Raw genomic sequence first — 17,132 nt, forward strand, 5'->3', positions numbered from 1 at the left:
ACGCGGGTTGCTCACTGTTTGCGTTCACTCTCAGAAAATACATGAAAGAGGAGTATGTTCTCTGCAGATTAAGTGACCACTCATCCGATTCAACGTAAAGGCTTTCCACTGGGCTTGTTCTAAAGGCGCCTGTGGACAAGCGAATGCCTAAGTGGTGGACAGGGTCTAGCATCTTCAGAGCAGTTGGAGTAGCCGACTGGTAAACTATGGCTCCATAGTCTAGTCGTGTGCGTATGAGGCTTTTATACAAGTTCATGAGACATTTTCTATCACTGCCCCAGGTTGTGCGTGAGAGCACCTTTAAGATATTCATTGTTTTCATGCACTTGTCTTTAAGATATTTTATGTGCTGCACAAAGGTTAGCTTCGCGTCTAAAATTATGCCTAAGAATTTATGTTCCCTGTTTACGGGCAGACGCTCACCATGCAACACAATTTGAGGATCAGGGTGCAGGCCTCTTTTTCTGGAGAAAATGACACAGGTGCTTTTTTGTGGGTTCAATCTGAGCCCGTTCTCATCAGCCCATTTGGAGACCCTGTTAAGACCAAGCTGGACCTGTCGCTCACAGATTGCAAGAGAACTTGACTGAAATCCTATCTGCACGTCGTCAACATACGTTGAATAGAAGATGTTATGTGGTATGTGTAGACGAAGAGAATTCATTTTAACTATAAAGAGTGTGCAGCTGAGCACCCCGCCCTGCGGCACTCCAGTTTCCTGTACAAACTTCTGTGACAGAACACTGCCCACTCGAACACGGAATGTCCGATTGGACAGATAACTTTCTATAACATTGAACATATTTCCGTGTATACCTAACTGTGAGAGGTCTTTCAATATCCCAAACCGCCACGTTGTATCATAGGCTTTCTCCATATCTAAGAATACTGATAAGAAAAACTGCTTATGGACAAAAGCTTCACGGATACGTGCCTCGATACGTATGAGATGGTCAGTGGTGGATCGACCCTCCCGAAACCCGCACTGGTATGGGTCTAGCAATTTGTTTGATTCTAGGAAGTGTAGTAGGCGACAGTTAATCATTTTTTCGAATACTTCGCAGAGGCAACTTGTTAATGCTATAGGTCTATAACTGTGACGCGATTTTTCTAGCAAATGAGGGTCGGAGCCGACGTTGTGGCGCTTTTCTACACTCAAATAGAAGCGTTCTTGCCAAAAGTGACTGGCAGCATCACATGTGTTCTCTTTATGTGCTTGTATAAGAGATAGTGAGCTAAAAGGCTTTTGTTGCCATCGAAATGGAGCACAATGGTTGTTCTGATTTTCTCTCTAATCATACAATAACAAAGCATTTTTCACAAGACCTCAAAATTGCCAGACTGACTGTGGTGGTTAGAAGCGACAACACGTAGGCTTTTGCTTGCATTATTTGGCTCCAATAGAAGTGAAACTCTTTTGCCACATTTCTGTGGGATCGAAACCTAGACGGAAACCCCAGTCGAGCACCGCTCTGTAGAACGGAATGATCTGCTATTGTCCGAGCTGTCGCGTTGCGCGTCCTTTACGATGAAGTGATGTGTAGAACGGACAGTTTCGGACGCCGCAAGCACTTCGTTGTCACGACTGGAACGAATACATCGCGTCCCACTAAGCGCCCACTAAAGCACTTAAGTGTGTGCGCTCTAGCTTCCATTCCGCTACTAGAATTAATGAGGTTCATCTTCGCGTCACGAACAGGAGAGTGTTGCTTTGTACCATTCTCGTCTCGTGGCAGCTAGCGCTTTGGAACACTGTCTTCAACTGCACCCGAAAATGGAAGACGACGAAGTGTCCTTTCTAAAGTGGCTCCTCATCGCTCCTGTGAAAAATCTCGTATTCCTCGTAAATGGGTTCCATACTTCAAGAGGTTAGACCACAAGTCGTGCGAGGACGCTCCAGACGCTCATGCGCAGTCTGGTTTTCTCTCATTCAGCGAATGTTACTCCACCATCTCTGCAGTTGAATCATGCACCGGGACTAGGCCTAGTGCCTCCGTTGACGCGCTGGCGGTGGTAGATTCGCCGGCGCCGCTCATCAGAACGGCATTACCGGCCACACAATTGACACCTGAGCCTGGATCCCAGTTCCTGATTCCTGCCCCAAGTGCGTCGGATACAGACCACCCGCCGCCTTTCCAAAATGCACATCAGACCATGAGTGACCTGGCCCTAGGCAGGAGCCCGGCGATGGCTTCCCAGTCACCGATTGGGAATGGTGCTCCAATTGTAGTGCTTGACGAACCTAGTACCCCTACAGATTTGTCTTCTGCGCTACCATCTGTGCCGTCGGCTCCCTGTGGTTCTCAGAGGCGTCCTACGGAACAATCTGCACAATATTCGTCTTCGGCCAACAACGGCTCCCAAGGCACGCGTTACTGTCTAGCGACTGACCACCCAGTTGTCGACACCCAGCTCGGTTTGCTATAAAGCAACCATTACAGCTCTGGCCCCCACAAACCTCACGGAGATTACGAAGGGGATTATTCAGGCGAACCTCGACACTTGTCTTGGCACCACAAGCTTCCGCAGCTTCACGGCTAGGATAAATCAAATACGATCGCTGTGTAGCTCCCAACATTGGCGGCTGTCGAGAGTTTTTAAACGCTTCAGCGTCTCTCGATCACAAGCGAAGTCACCGTGCCGGTCCTGGTGTACCTGGTACTGGGCTCGGACTTACAGCGCTGTGTCGTTTACAACGCTGACGCTGGCGAGGACCAGACTGCTCTCCTGCGTGAGCTCTACTGTTCGACTCGCCGTGTAATTCAAGCGCGTTACATGAGAATGGGGCACTCTGTCATCGTCATCTTGCAGGGCCCACCAATTCCCCCAGCCCGCCTGTACTAGTATGGCTGCATTCTACGACATCGGCCATATAAACCCAGTGGCGTCTATTGTTACAACTGCTTCCTACCTGGCCACATGCGCCGATCCTCTCCGTTTACAGCGCCCGACGAAGCTGTACAAGCTGGCACAGTGTCTTACCGATGTGGACTCTGCAAGTGCGACGACCACGAGATCACTTCTCCAACTTGTCCCACAAAGCAAAAGGCCACTCAGGAGGTTCATCCCGGGAATCATAAGCAATGGACTCCGCATGCTGCCACACAAACAGTGCCGACGTCTAACACGTTTGCGGTGCTCCAGTGGGATGACGACTGGCCAGAGCTCTCCGAGCCCGACCCGCCTGCACCCCATTCGCAACAGACTTACAGTGACAAAGTTCGCAAATAGCGCCGTCGCCCGGTGGTTACACAGAAGCAGAGCGTGCCGGACCATCCGCGTGATGATTTGCTACTCCAATCAAGTCCATCAGCTAGCGCTTAAGTAGCAGGTGGAACGGACATGTCAAGTAGGAGGACAGTCTCAGAATACGACCTCCCCCCTCCCCACCACATGTAGCCATGCCGGCGTTGTGCTAGATGCGGAAAAAGCCTTTCTTTGCATCTTCGATAACGTCCATGGCGCGAATCACCACCGCCACATACTTCCTACATAATACAGCAACACATACTATAGCAACACAACTACTGCAACACATACTACGGCAACACACTACGGCAACACATACACAGATTGTAGCTACGCCTACTACATCAAGACACACTGCAGCAACACATCTACAGCATCACATACTGCGGCAACACATGCACGTACTACAACAACAAATACTCCGAAAACGCATACTACGGTAACACATATTGCAGCAACAAAATCGCGGTGAAAATCCTTCGATCTCTGTCAATTGCGCGCGACAGAGCAGATAATCACAACAAACACAAATATGACGGAAAGTGGGGCGCGCAGGCTGCCTTGCTGAGCACGGGACCTCTCCTCCCCACAACACACAATATGCATCTATATTACATAAAAAACCAGTTCAATGCGCAACATAATGAACTTCATAACCTCACATGCCGGTAGCGCTTGTTGAAATTGTCATTTTTCGGCCACACTCGCTTTACATTGTACGGTACTTCGTCAGCGGGAAGACTTGCGTTCAGCGAACAGGTCATCGGATTAAGAGCAAAGCTTTCTTCGCGAACATTTCCGGACTTTGCCGATCGCGGCTGCTCGGTGCTGCTGCTGTCCTGTCTCATACGTAAAGAAAAAAAAATTATTTACGCGCCATGTTTATGTGCAACCACGTGTGACTATGTGCAGCTCACCAATGTCGGTGTGCATAAAATAGTGAGTCAGCTAACCGGTGTGAGTGTGCGTTCCGTGAGTGGGATAAAAGCAGAGAACCTTTGAGGTCCGCTGCTGCCTCCAAAGCAAAGAAGACCTGACCTCAAATGTGCAAGAAGCACTGAGAAAGCCGGAAGGACAAGGATACACATGTACGACAGCTTGCAGCTTGGTGCAACTGTAATGGAACGGGTGTAGCTGCAAGATTCTGAACACGTCTTTCTTAAGAGCAAGCTTTAGCATGGGTGCATCTCCGATGCCGCCTATTCAAATAAATGTAAAACGCAAAAATGAATTTCCAAGATAACCCCTGGGCCGATTATATAAAATATGGTGCATCTGACAGATAAAGGTAGGTTCTAGTTACTCTTGGAAGCGGGATTTTTATTTTAGTGATATATTTTAATAATACGGGAAATGCCGAAAATTGCTAAGTCTGAAAAAAAAGAGAAAAACAGAAGCACGAACTTTACAAATCCGTAACTCTGTCTCAAGAACACATATTCCAGTTCTGTCAATTGCATAAGTTAGAGAACCTAAAGCGGATAAATTTGGTAATTGTATTGATATCTTAAGTGATCTTGTTAGATTTTTCGAAAGGGTATAGCAAAGTCTTACTCGCATTTTAGTGGTCTATTTGATAGCCATATATAACAAGTCAGTAGTGTACGTTTTAGGTCTTCTATCGGATGCAATTCACAGTACTGCAGTATCGTTTTCCGTCCAATTTTGTAAACTTGACGGTTCCGTTTTGTGCGCTTTTGCAATTTTCGACAATTTTCGTCGAAAAATTGACGGCCGAAGCAGAAAATTCGCCACTAAGAGTCACACTTTGTTTTACAAGGAACAAACGTCATCTAATTTCGTGGAGTGGATGCAGAAAAAACGGTTCTCTGCAACTCCTAAGTACATGACTCCTAAGTATATGACGTTAGGATAGTGGAATAAAGTCAGAATGGAATTACTTTACGTTATAGCGACCCTGTTTGGCATACTCAGCAGAAAGTTTTCTTTGCAAAGACCCCAGTGGAGCGTTCGTCCTTTCTTTTAGGCCCAGGCAGAGCCAGGTGAACGCTTCCGCGTCACATATTGCGCCCCGGTAAATGTAGATGGGAAAAGCTTGTAAGAAATCTAAGGCCCAACCTGGGGTGTTCGCAGAGCCTGCAACAACGTATACCTTCTGCGTGGCTGAACCCTTGGGCTGCGGAAGTCTCGTGAGTGCGACACCTCGCACACAAGAGTGTCAGCGCGTGATCTGCCGCACATCTCCTTGCAGTGTCCAAAACCTGCTGTGAGAGCAGATATATTGGACAAAAATTAGATACGTGTTCTTTGCGCACTTGCGATATTTCTGATGATAAGCCAAGCTTGTGTGTTGCACAAATTACATCTTAATGTGGCATCTGGTCCTTGCATGTAATTTAGCGATATCATCAGGTATGAAGGATACGCGCCAGCTTGGAACCCGCAGTTAAATGCAGTAATATTGAGAACCTGAGAACCGCCAGTAATTGCGCTACCACTCTGCGCACCTGCTGCATTACAAAGTTCTTGCACAACCACACAAAATTGAGCTTCACAGTCTTAAGTCGCTTCTCGTCATGTTAGGGTATACTACTGCAATTCTCAGGAGCGGTTCCATTTTTCTTTCCATTAGAGACTGTGCATCGCAGTCGTTACAGCCGTAAATGCTGGAAGATGATAATGGGCGACAGCATCAAATGGCCCACTGAGAGAAAGGGCCGGCGTCTGTAGCAGCGAACCAGCCCCTAAATACGCATCGGCGGACACGCCACGTCACCCACGGTCTCGGAGGCCTCTCTTAGTCGCCCGTTCCGCGTCCGCGCAAACTTTTGCCTGCGCTTCATCTCGGTAATCGCTATAAAGAAACTAATGCGCAAAAGTCAGAATAAATTGGAGAGGAAACGCATTGGTGGTAGTAAGTTTCGAAGGAACGACCCCCGCTCCGTCCCCGAGTCTCTTACCTACTAGGCTAAACCTGCCGCTCCTAGATAACAGGCTTGTGCACTCTGCTTTATCCCGTCATACTACTTGCACCAAAATTCATATCGTCTAGCTCGGCGTGACGAAAGCGGTGACGACCAAATCACCGCGGCTTATTCGGAAGCGTCCCCACCAGCTTATATGGCAGTTGGGCAAGGTAGCATTGCGTCACCGAAATAACTGCACAGGCCTTGCGCTATTTAGCAGGCGTTGGTCAACCGTCTCGACGCGCTCGCTTGCCTGCGAAGAGTTCATAACTCGAAGCACCAATGAGCGCCGTCCAAATGGACATCAATGCTTCCGCATTCACAACTCATAAAGACTGCTTCGGTGTCCTCGGATATTTGTTGCTGACGTTGTTGCCGTCAAATAAATATATGGTTGATACCAACTAAATGCGCCTAGCGGCCATTGTAGGCGGCGAATAGGCGAACAGCGCCGCGAACAGCAGAAGTCAGTGCACTCACATGTGAAGCAGACGACAGGGTGAAGGCTCTCACGCTTCATCCAGTGATATCGCAGTGCAGGTTTTAAGCCCTCACCTACGAGAAAACGCATTTTCGTGTGTCTGCTTTTGAGAAAGGTCGCCACTTGTACAAGACACTTCGCGGTACGAGCTACTATATAAAGTAGAAAACTAGTACAAATTGCGATGCAAGTGCACCACGCCAACAGAGCCCGGCGCACTAAGCTAAGACGTGGAGCTGCAGCAATTATATTCCAGATGGTATTTTGCTGCGCACGTTAACATTTTCGTATACCCAATTATGTAAATAGGAGAAGCAGGCAGCGACGTATCAAAAATGTGTAAGATACGTCCCAATGAGCATGTATAATGAGGTTACTGGGTACGTGGCCCAGGAGCCGACGGGTATTTGCCGCTCTGCAATGAACCTTTTCTGACGTCAACTTGAGTCACTGAAAGTATCACGTCGCACCTACACGGTGACATTCCCGTGACGTGATTTTTCTTGCAAATGAGGGTTGGAGTCAAAGTTGTGGTTTTGATTTCTACTCTCAAGAAGCGCGTTCTTGCGAAATATGACCTTCAACATGGCGTTTGTGCTTTTTAAAGGCTCGCATAGGAGATAGTGAGCTAAGAGGCTTTGGCTGTCACTGAAGTGGGGCAAAAAGACTGTTGTATGTTTCTTGTTAATCATACAATGACAAAGTGTTTCTCACAAGACTACAAACACTGCCAGAGCGACTGCAGTTGTTACGAGAGATAACATGTAGGCTTGTGCGTGCATTGTTTGGCTCCATCAGCGCCGGATGGGTGCAGCTATTTCTTCTCCATGGTGGGATAAATAATACCTTGTGAAGTGTTTCTCACAAGACTACAAAGCATGCCAGACTGTGGTGGTTAGGAACGATAACATGTAGCTTTGTGCGTGCAATTTTCGGCTTCAATATGAACCCCGACCCATTTCTATTTTTCTGTATGGTGGGATCGCATGCTTCTCTTATGCAGACGCAAGCTCCAGTCGGGCACCGCACTATCGGACGGAATGACCTGTTCTTGTGTGAGCCGTTGCGCTGCGCGACATTTACGATGAAGTGACGTGTATAACGAAGCGTTTCGGACGCCGCAAGCACTTTGTAATACAGGCATTCTACTGTATTACGCTTCTTTGACACGACTGGAACGAATACGTCGCGTCCCACATAACACGAGCTAAAGCATTTAAGTGCGTGCGCTCTAGCTTCCATTCGGCTACTATAATTAATGACTTTCTCCCTAGCGTCAGGACGCAGAGCGTGTGGGGTTTGTACCATTCTCGTCTCGTGGCAGCTAACGCTTTGAAGCACTGTGTCAAACTGCACCCCCACCATCGGGGCAGCTTTCATTCCCCAGTCCTTGCCTAGCCGTGCGCTCCGAAGGTGCTGCGCGATATTGTACCACCTTCGGGTTTCTATCAGGTTGTATCGTACCTTTCTGGAGTAAAAAAAAGTTTGCCGACGATTAAGACTCTCCCTAATTATGATGCGAAACCTTACGCGTGTTCATTTCGCGATGTATTGGCTGGCGCGGACAATCTGTCTCGTGCGACCCCTTGCAATCGGTGCAAAGTGTGGCTCCATTGCCTCGCTGATCGAGAAATCGCGTGATGTAATGCGCAGGTGAAGCGTGGGTGCGATTCACAGAAGTCGCCGCAGACAGACCTCCACTCATGCAACGCTTTGTTTCCTTATATGGTGTCGGTCGACGTGCTCTCCGCATGCCATCGATGAACAGACGAGCAGCGAAGATGTGGTGTGCTTTACCTCAATCGAGCCATCTATGCATACATAGGTGATATTATTATTATTATTATTATTATTATTATTATTATTATTATTATTATTATTATTATTATTATTATTATTATTATTGGAAACAGAAGACGAATGAATCTTTTGACTGTGCAATAATTTATTCTTATTCTTTTATTGGGTAGACACGTGTGCAAGTACCACCGCATAGCAAACGGGAATTCCAAAATATGTACAAATTCACTGTGAACTACCTAATTAAGGAAAGTAGATGACACTCAGCGTAATGTTAGAGCAGCCTTAGTGGCTAATTGTCGTGCAATTTCTTTCAGTGTAGTTCCGATAAAACGAGAGTTATAGCCGTTTTCTGTAACCATTCTCCCTCAGTATACGGCCACGTATTAACAGCAGACGGGAATTCAATAAAGTTTACAACTTCACTGTGAACGAACTAATTAGGACAAGTAAATGAAAATCAGCGAAATGATAGAGTCGTCTAATCTGTCAATTCAAGCATATTTCTTTTCCAACATGCCTACATTAGATTCAGGTCTCCAGAGTATTTGCGTGAAACTGGAGATGAACATTTTTTCGTGTCGACGCAGGCCTACATGGACGGACATCGACCACTGACGGAGGGTATACTATATACAGCTGCGATGTAAAAGGAGCCATGGGTCTCACTTTTTAGTTTCGTGAGCTGCTTCGCCGGTCCCACATATGTCGGTAAGTTCGCGTACACTCTCCGTTGCAGTTACTTTACTCGTTGCGATGCTTCGTCATTCTGAATGTCTTGGGAACTAACCCAATCTTCAGTCACGGTCCAGTTCACACAGCTTAGTGCAACGACAGCCGCGGATGGCGACGAGTGTGAACATGCCGGTGCGTTTACGTCCGACGTCGACGCACAGCAAACAGGCAGGCGCCGGATGCAAGTAGAGTTGGGAAGCGCAAGGAAGGAAAACGTGTCTTAAATTGTGCCTCCGTTTAGCAACAGTGGGTCGAACAGCGTCAAGAAAGCAAGCATGCTTTGTTTCCACTGACCGGCCATGAAGAAAGCCATGTATGTATATACTAAGCTTATGCTTAAAAAAGGACGGCAGATGTGCAAACACAACTTTTCAAACAATTTTGCAAACGGAGACAAGAGGGACACGGGGCCATTATTGAACGTAATTTATGATGCCACTGTTATGAACTGGCACGACCCTTGGATTCTTCCAACAAGAAGAAAAGGCACTTGCACACAAGAAAGATTAAGAATGTGAGTAAGGAGAGGAAGAAAAACAGAAGAGCTCTTGATAAAAAAAAACTGGTATACGGTCGTAAGCAAGAGAAGGCTTCGGTTTCAACTTACGGCTGCTGCGATAGCGTTTTCTGAAGAACATGAAATGTTGAAATGGTCACTGCACATATACTGCCAGTCACCAGAGCTAATAGCATCCGCAGTATTCAGGAAAAACGATGAAAAAGTGTTCAGCGAATGCATTGGCGATACTGTAATAGATATTAAGAATGCCACGAGATGGATGATTTAGGATATTAACCTAAGCACGCTCCGAGCTGTAATCGTTTAGCACAGGTCTAGAAACGTTTGGGATCGCTTTTTACATGCTTCTCGACAAACTTAACGTATGCATCACTGTCGCTACGCAGGGGATGACCTACGAAGTAAACCACGCAATTCCTCTGAAAAACATGTGCGATAGCGAGCAGGACAAAACTATTTGCAGGTATTGAAGGCTGCCAGAGCAAATTATACATCTTCAGTAAGGATGCCATCCGCTTGGTTGACATATACAGCACGGTACAATTCAGACAAGTCGGCATCACTGAGATATTGGGAAAGACCTACATGGTCACCGTTGGGAAAAAAAACCAGCGCACAGGTTCGCTCAACACATGAATCAGCTCTAAAGAAAATCCCGTATTCGAGCGGAACATGGCAGTGGTCAATAGGAGCCAAACTGCTAACAGCAACAGAACACTCACCAATGCAGATATTAGTCAGAATCAAATCCATAACAGTGCAAGCTGAATAGTAACACCAATAAACTGCGTTATTCCAAGAAATTCCACAGAGAAGAACAGCGCACTACAGCGAAGGGATGATAAATATGTATATGTCACGCGTGAAGACACCCCAACTATAGAGGGAACATTGAAATCAGCAGCTACTAGGACATAATATATTGCAACATCAATAACTTCAACTAATAATATGTTAAGAAAACTGCACGTTACTCGTGTTAGGAGTGAAGTCGGTTGCGCAGAGCAGCACATTGTTGCCACGTTTAACAGGAACTTCAACCCACACAATGTCTGGCAAAATCTCAAGGTCCGCTCGTGGGTACGGCCCGCGACCCCTGCCGGCCACTAAACCAAGAGTGGGTGGGGAGGGGTTTCTCAGGACACAATAAAGTTATTTCCTCCTCCTCCGGCACGCCACTTAGCGGTAAGATTCTACCGCGCGGTAATCAGCACGTCACCGCCGTATTGAACAGGTTCATCATACACGCGATCGCATCGGTGAACTGTGTATGCCGGTGAAAAGGAATTCTTGGGCAGTAAGTCGGTGCAAAGCCAAGCTTTAGTTAAGGCTACAACATGGTACGAACAAGCTGGCACGTTCTCGCACAAATAGAAGGATTCCTTGCGTAGACCACGAACGTGTGGGTCAAAAACGGAGCACTTCATTAGTGAGGTTAGAAAAGAAATCACGTTATATTGTCGCCGGCGTCCCTGTATGCACCACGCATGCTACTTGGACTAAAATTTCCATCGCCAAGCCCGACGTGACAGAAGCGGTGACGACAAAATCACCGCGGCTTCCTCGGGAGCGTCCCCATTAGCTTCTGGGGCTGTCGAGCAAGGTAACATGACGTCACGGATCTAAGTGCGCAGCCCTTGTGCTATCTAGGAGGCGTTGGTAAAGCGTCTGGACATACCTTCTGGTTCATACCTTTAAAGACCACTCAGTGGCGTCCAATTGGACAATAATGCTGTCGCATTCACACCTCATAACAAGTGCTTAGGCATCCGGGGATTTTTTTATGTTGGCGTTGTTGCCGTCGAATATGGCTCATACCAACTACATGCATCGGGCGGCCGTCGTAGGCGGCGCGTAGGCGAACAGCACCGCGAACGGCAGAAGTCAGTGCACTCACATGTGAAGCAGACGACAGGGCGAAGGTGCTGGCAGTGCACCAAGTGATAACGCAATGCCGGTTTTAAGGCCTGACCTCTTGTGTACCTCACCTCTTGTCAAGGTTCGCGGTATCAGGTACTATATAAAGTAGAAAACTTGTGCAAACTGCGATGCAAATGCACCGCACCAAAAGAATGAATGAATGTGTATTGTTTAGTGGCGCAAGGGCCAGGGATGGCCAAAGAGCGCCATGACTAATTATGTGTTGTTAAGCGCCGATTTGTGAGTATCGATGGTGGGATGTAACATGGCTGTAAAGTGGCCTAAAATCAATGCGTATCATAGAAGCGTAAAATGATATATAGTATAAAATTATGATAGTGACATATGTAGTTGTCTATGGGTGTAGTACGCTTGATAAGTGATCATGACGCTAAAATGCAAGAACATGGAAATAGCTCCTATGCCTCCGGAAGGCCTTTGAGCCCAAAGGCTGGGAGGCAGGCGCTTTCTAATAATGCAGTTACTGGAGCAGAAACCTCAGTTAAGAGGCTGTGCTACGGATTTCCTGGTGATATAACATGAAAACTACGTACATCTTTTAAAAATTCGAACAACGACTGATATTTAAAAAGAGGTTCTATACCTATGAACATTTGAGGATGAAGTGCAATTCGCTGCCGATGTGGGAATGGAAAATGCTTTTTCCTATTTGTGTCTAATTCCCTACATTGTATCAGGATGTGATGCACGGTAAGTGGCTCATCACATTTATCACACGTGGGTGGATCGCCACTGGACAAGAGGTATGCGTGTGTGCTGTATGTGTGTCCTATCCTGAGTCTGCAAAGTGTTACTTCTGTGTGGCGGTTCTTTGATACCGGGGGCCAGTTGCCAAGATACGGCTTGATAACGTGTAGTTTATTTTCTGTTTCCTTGTCCCACAAGCGCTGCCAGAAAGCCCTTAGCTTTTTTCTTATTGATGGCTTGAGGTCCATTACAGGGACAGTCGTGGAAGTGTTGGAAGCGTTCGTGTGGACGGATGTGGCTAGCTGGTCAGCCAACACGTTTCCCCCTATCTCTCGGTGCCCCGGCACCCAGCATACGACGATATGCTGCTTGGACGCATAGGTGGTTAGTAATGCTGAGTAAAGAGATACAATGACAGGGTTTTGATATTTTTTGACACTTTTCAAAGCGTTTACCACGCTCAAAGAATCTGTATATATAACTGACTTTTGGATATTAAATTCTTTAATGTGTTTAACGGCAGCGAATATCCCGTAGGCCTCTGCTGTGAAAATACTTGTGCTAGGATTCAATACACCGGAATCCGAAAAGGATGGACCGACCGCTGCGTAAGACACGCCAGAATAACACTTCGATGCGTCTGTAAAGAATTCAGGACAGGAGTATTTGTGCTGCAATTCGAGGAAGTGCATTCGGATATGCGCGACAGGCGCGCGCTTTGTGACAGCTACGAAAGATGTATCACAGTGTATAGGTTGCCACTGCCAGGGCGGGGGCCGTATAACCGAGGGCATAAGGTGGTATTCAAGCAGTGCAACCCTTGTTTCTTCAGCTATATCTCTAATACGTAGTGAGAAAGGCTTTGCCACTGTGGGCCGGTTGCGGAAAAGTTGAGAACTGAACAAATCATTTACAGTGGAATACGCGGGGTGTTCACTGTTTGCGTTCACTCTCAGAAAATACATAAAAGACGAATATGTTCTCTGCAGTTGAAGTGACCATTCATCCGATTCAACGTACAGGCTTTCCACTGGGCTTGTTCTGAAGGCGCCTGTGGACAGGCGAATTCCTAAGTGGTGGATAGGGTCTAGCATCTTCAGAGCAGTTGGTGTAGCCGACTGGTAAACTATGGCTCCATAGTCTAGCCGTGTGCGTATGAGGCTTTTATATAGGTTCATGAGACATTTTCTGTCACTGCCCCAGGTTGTGCGTGACAGCACCTTTAAGATATTCATTGTTTTCATACATTTGTTTTTAAGATACTTTATGTGCTGTATAAAGGTTAATTTCGCGTCTAAAATTATGCCTAAAAATTTATGTTCCTTGTTTACAGGCAGACGCTCATCATGCAACACAATTTCAGGATCAGGATGCAGGCCTCTTTTTCGAGAGAAAACGACACAGGAGCTTTTTTGTGGGTTCAGTCTGAACCCGTTCTCATCCGCCCATTTGGAGACATTGTTAAGAGCAAGCTGGACCTGTCGCTCGCAGATTGCGAGAGAAGTTGATTGAAATCCTATCTGCACATCGTCAACATATGTTGAATAGAAGATGTTACGTGGTATGTGTAGACGAAGAGAATTCATTTTTACTATAAAGAGCGTGCAGCTGAGCACCCCGCCCTGCGGCACTCCAGTTTCCTGTACAAATTTTCGTGACAGAACGTTGCCCACTCGAACACGGAATGTGCGTTTGGACAGATAACTTTCGATAACATTGAACATATTACCGTGTATACCTAACTGTGAGAGGTCTCTCAATATCCCAAACCGCCACGTAGTGTCATATGCTTTCTCCATATCTAGGAATATTGATACGAAAAACTGCTTATGAACAAAAGCTTCACGGATACGTGCCTCGATACGTATGAGATGGTCATTGGTGGATCGACCCTCCCGAAACCCGCACTGGTAGGGGTCGAGCAATTTGTTTGTTTCGAGGAAGTGCAGTAAGCGACAGTTTACCATTTTTTCGAAAACTTTGCAGAGGCAACTTGTTAATGCTATCGGTCTGTAACTTGATACGGAGGAAGGATCCTTTCCGTGCTTTAGAATTGGGATTACAATAGCCTCCTTCCAAGCAGAGGGGATCTCGCCGGAAAACCATATAACGCTGTAGAGGTAAAGGTGGGTTTTTTGTGTTTCGGGGGGTAGTTGTTTCAACATCTCATATATTATGCGGTATGAACCTAGGGAGGATGTATTACAACAGTTCAGTGCTGCCTGCAGTTCTGCTACGGAGAAGGGTTCGTTGTACGCCACACTTTTAGCACATTTTCTTTGTAACTTTTGCTGTTCTATTCGCGTTTTGTTCTTTAGGAAGGTTTCGGAGTAGTGCGAGGAGCTCGATATGTGTTCAAAATGTGCACCAAGAGTGTTGGCCTGATCTTCCAGGCTTTCTCCGTGGCTGTTTACTAAAGGTAAGGAATACGTTTGTTGCCCGTTAACTTTCTTAACTCTATTCCAGACTTTTCTCTCATCTGTGTAAGAGTTAATGCTTGATATAAACTGTGCCCAACTCTCTCGTCTAGCTTGTCGGCGTGTTCTCCTTGCCTGGGATTTGACATGTTTAAAGTTTTCCAGGTTTTCTGCTGTTGGCGAGTCGCGAAGCAGTGCCCACGCTTTGTTCTGGTTCCTCCGCGCTTGCCTACATGCATCGTTCCACCAGGGAACACGCCGCTTAGAACCAGTGCCGCTTGCTTGAGCAATACACTTAGAGGCGGCATCAAGTATAAAAGCTGTAAAATATCCGACAGCATCAGCTATGGTTAAACCGGACATCTCAGTCCACGTCATGTGAGTAAGAGCTCGGTACCGTTCCCAATCGGCTGAGTCAACCTTCCACCGGGTGACCTGCGGGAGAAGTTGATCTTGTTCCGTGGTACTTAAGATTATTGGGAAGTGGTCACTGCCATACGGGTTATTAAGCACACTCCATTTAAAAAAAGGTAAAAGCGTCGGCGATAAAATGCTAAGATCTATGGCAGAATACGACTTGTTAGCCAGGTTATAATACGTGGGCTCCTTTGTATTCAAGAGACATGCTCCAGAAGTAAAAAGCAGCTGTTTGATGACGCGACCACGCGCATCACAACGTGAATCGCCCCACAGACTACTGTGTGCATTAAAATCACCAAGAATCAAATAGGGCTCCGGGAGCTCATCTATTAATGATTCTATATCGCGTTTGTGAAGGTGATAATGTGGTGGTATATACAAGGAGCAGATGGTTATGAGTTTATTTAAAAATACGGCTCGAATGGCCACTGCCTCAAGGGGCGTTTGGAGCTTGAAATGCTGACATGCTATACTTCTGTCAGCAATGATGGCTACACCGCCAGATGATGCGAGAGCATCCTCGCGGTCTCTTCGGAAAGTCATATATTCTCGGAGGAAGTTGGTGTGCTTGGACGTTAGATGGGTTTCCTGCACACACAGCACTTTAGGATTGAAATTAGAGAGAATTTCCTGGACATCATCTAGGTTTCTTAATAGTCCTCTAACATTCCACTGTATGATGTTATGCATGTTAAGAGAAAAAAAAAGTGCTGTGTGTCTCGAGAGAGAGGAGGGTGATGTTACTTTACAGGGCCTTTGTTAGGCCCTGTAATTGGTGTTTTGTCTTTTCTGGAGCGGTCAACAGAACCTCTCCGCTCCTTCGACGCTAACTGCGCCGTTTGGCTTGAATTGGTGTCCATAGCCTCTTGCAAGGCGCTGGACACCCGCTCCAAAGAGCGATGTGTGCGTCGCGTAGACTTCATCTCAAGCGACGAAGTCTTCGTCCCCACCAGGCCGGAGGTCGGCAAGACCCCTGTGGCCTCTGCGGTGCCCTGGCTGCTGCCGGAGCTTGAAGAGGCCACTGGTGTGGACACTTCGAGAGAGGGCAGGGCAGCGTTGGCTGCTCCCACCGTAGGGGCGGGTGGCGCAAGCCTCGGCACGCTAGGCGTGGACCGGGCTGCCGCCAGAAGCCGTTGTGGTGCCGCCCCCCGTTGCACCACTTCAGCGAAAGATGTTTTCAATGTAAATAACGAGGATACCCTTTGCCGTGCTTCACGGAATGTAATGTTCTCCTTAAAATTTATAGTAATTATTTCCTTTTCTTTCTTCCAGGCTGAACAAGCTCTGGAGTATGCAGGGTGACTGCCTTCGCAGTTCGGACAATGTACCTCATCATTTTTGCAGTCATCAGCAGAGTGACCGGTTGTGCCGCACTTTGCGCACATAAGCTGTCCTCGGCAGCTCTGGGATGCTTGACCAAATCTCTGACATTTGAAGCAACGTCGCGGGTTCGGGATGTAGGGTCGAACATGAAGCTTTACATAGCCGGTTTCAAGTGTCTCGGGTAAAGTAGTTGAACTGAAAGTGAGTATTAAATGCTTTGTTGCGATTTCATTGTCATTCCGTCTGATTTTGATGCGCTGCACATGGATTACGCCTTGGTCCTTCCATCCATCCAGGAGTTCTTCTTCATTCAATGCCATTAAGTCATCATCTGAGACTACGCCTTTGACTGTGTTCATAGTTCGATGTGCGCTGACAGAGACAGGGATGTTACCAAAAGCTACGAGATGTGAGAGTCTGTTGTACTGTTTTTTGTCTTTTAGTTCGAGGAGCGAATCCCCACTTGCCATCTTTGTTACTTTATAACCAGCTCCAATGGTCTCTTTTAGGCACTTGGCCACAAGGAATGGGGAAATTGCTCTTGCTTTTGTGGATGTTTGTTCACAGTGAAGGACGTGGAATTTCGGGAATGTTTCTTTGTTTCTGGGTAAGAACAGTCGGTGCGTACCCTT

Source organism: Dermacentor albipictus, chromosome 9 (genome assembly GCF_038994185.2).
Source record: "Dermacentor albipictus isolate Rhodes 1998 colony chromosome 9, USDA_Dalb.pri_finalv2, whole genome shotgun sequence".
Classification (NCBI taxonomy): Eukaryota; Metazoa; Arthropoda; class Arachnida; order Ixodida; family Ixodidae; genus Dermacentor; species Dermacentor albipictus.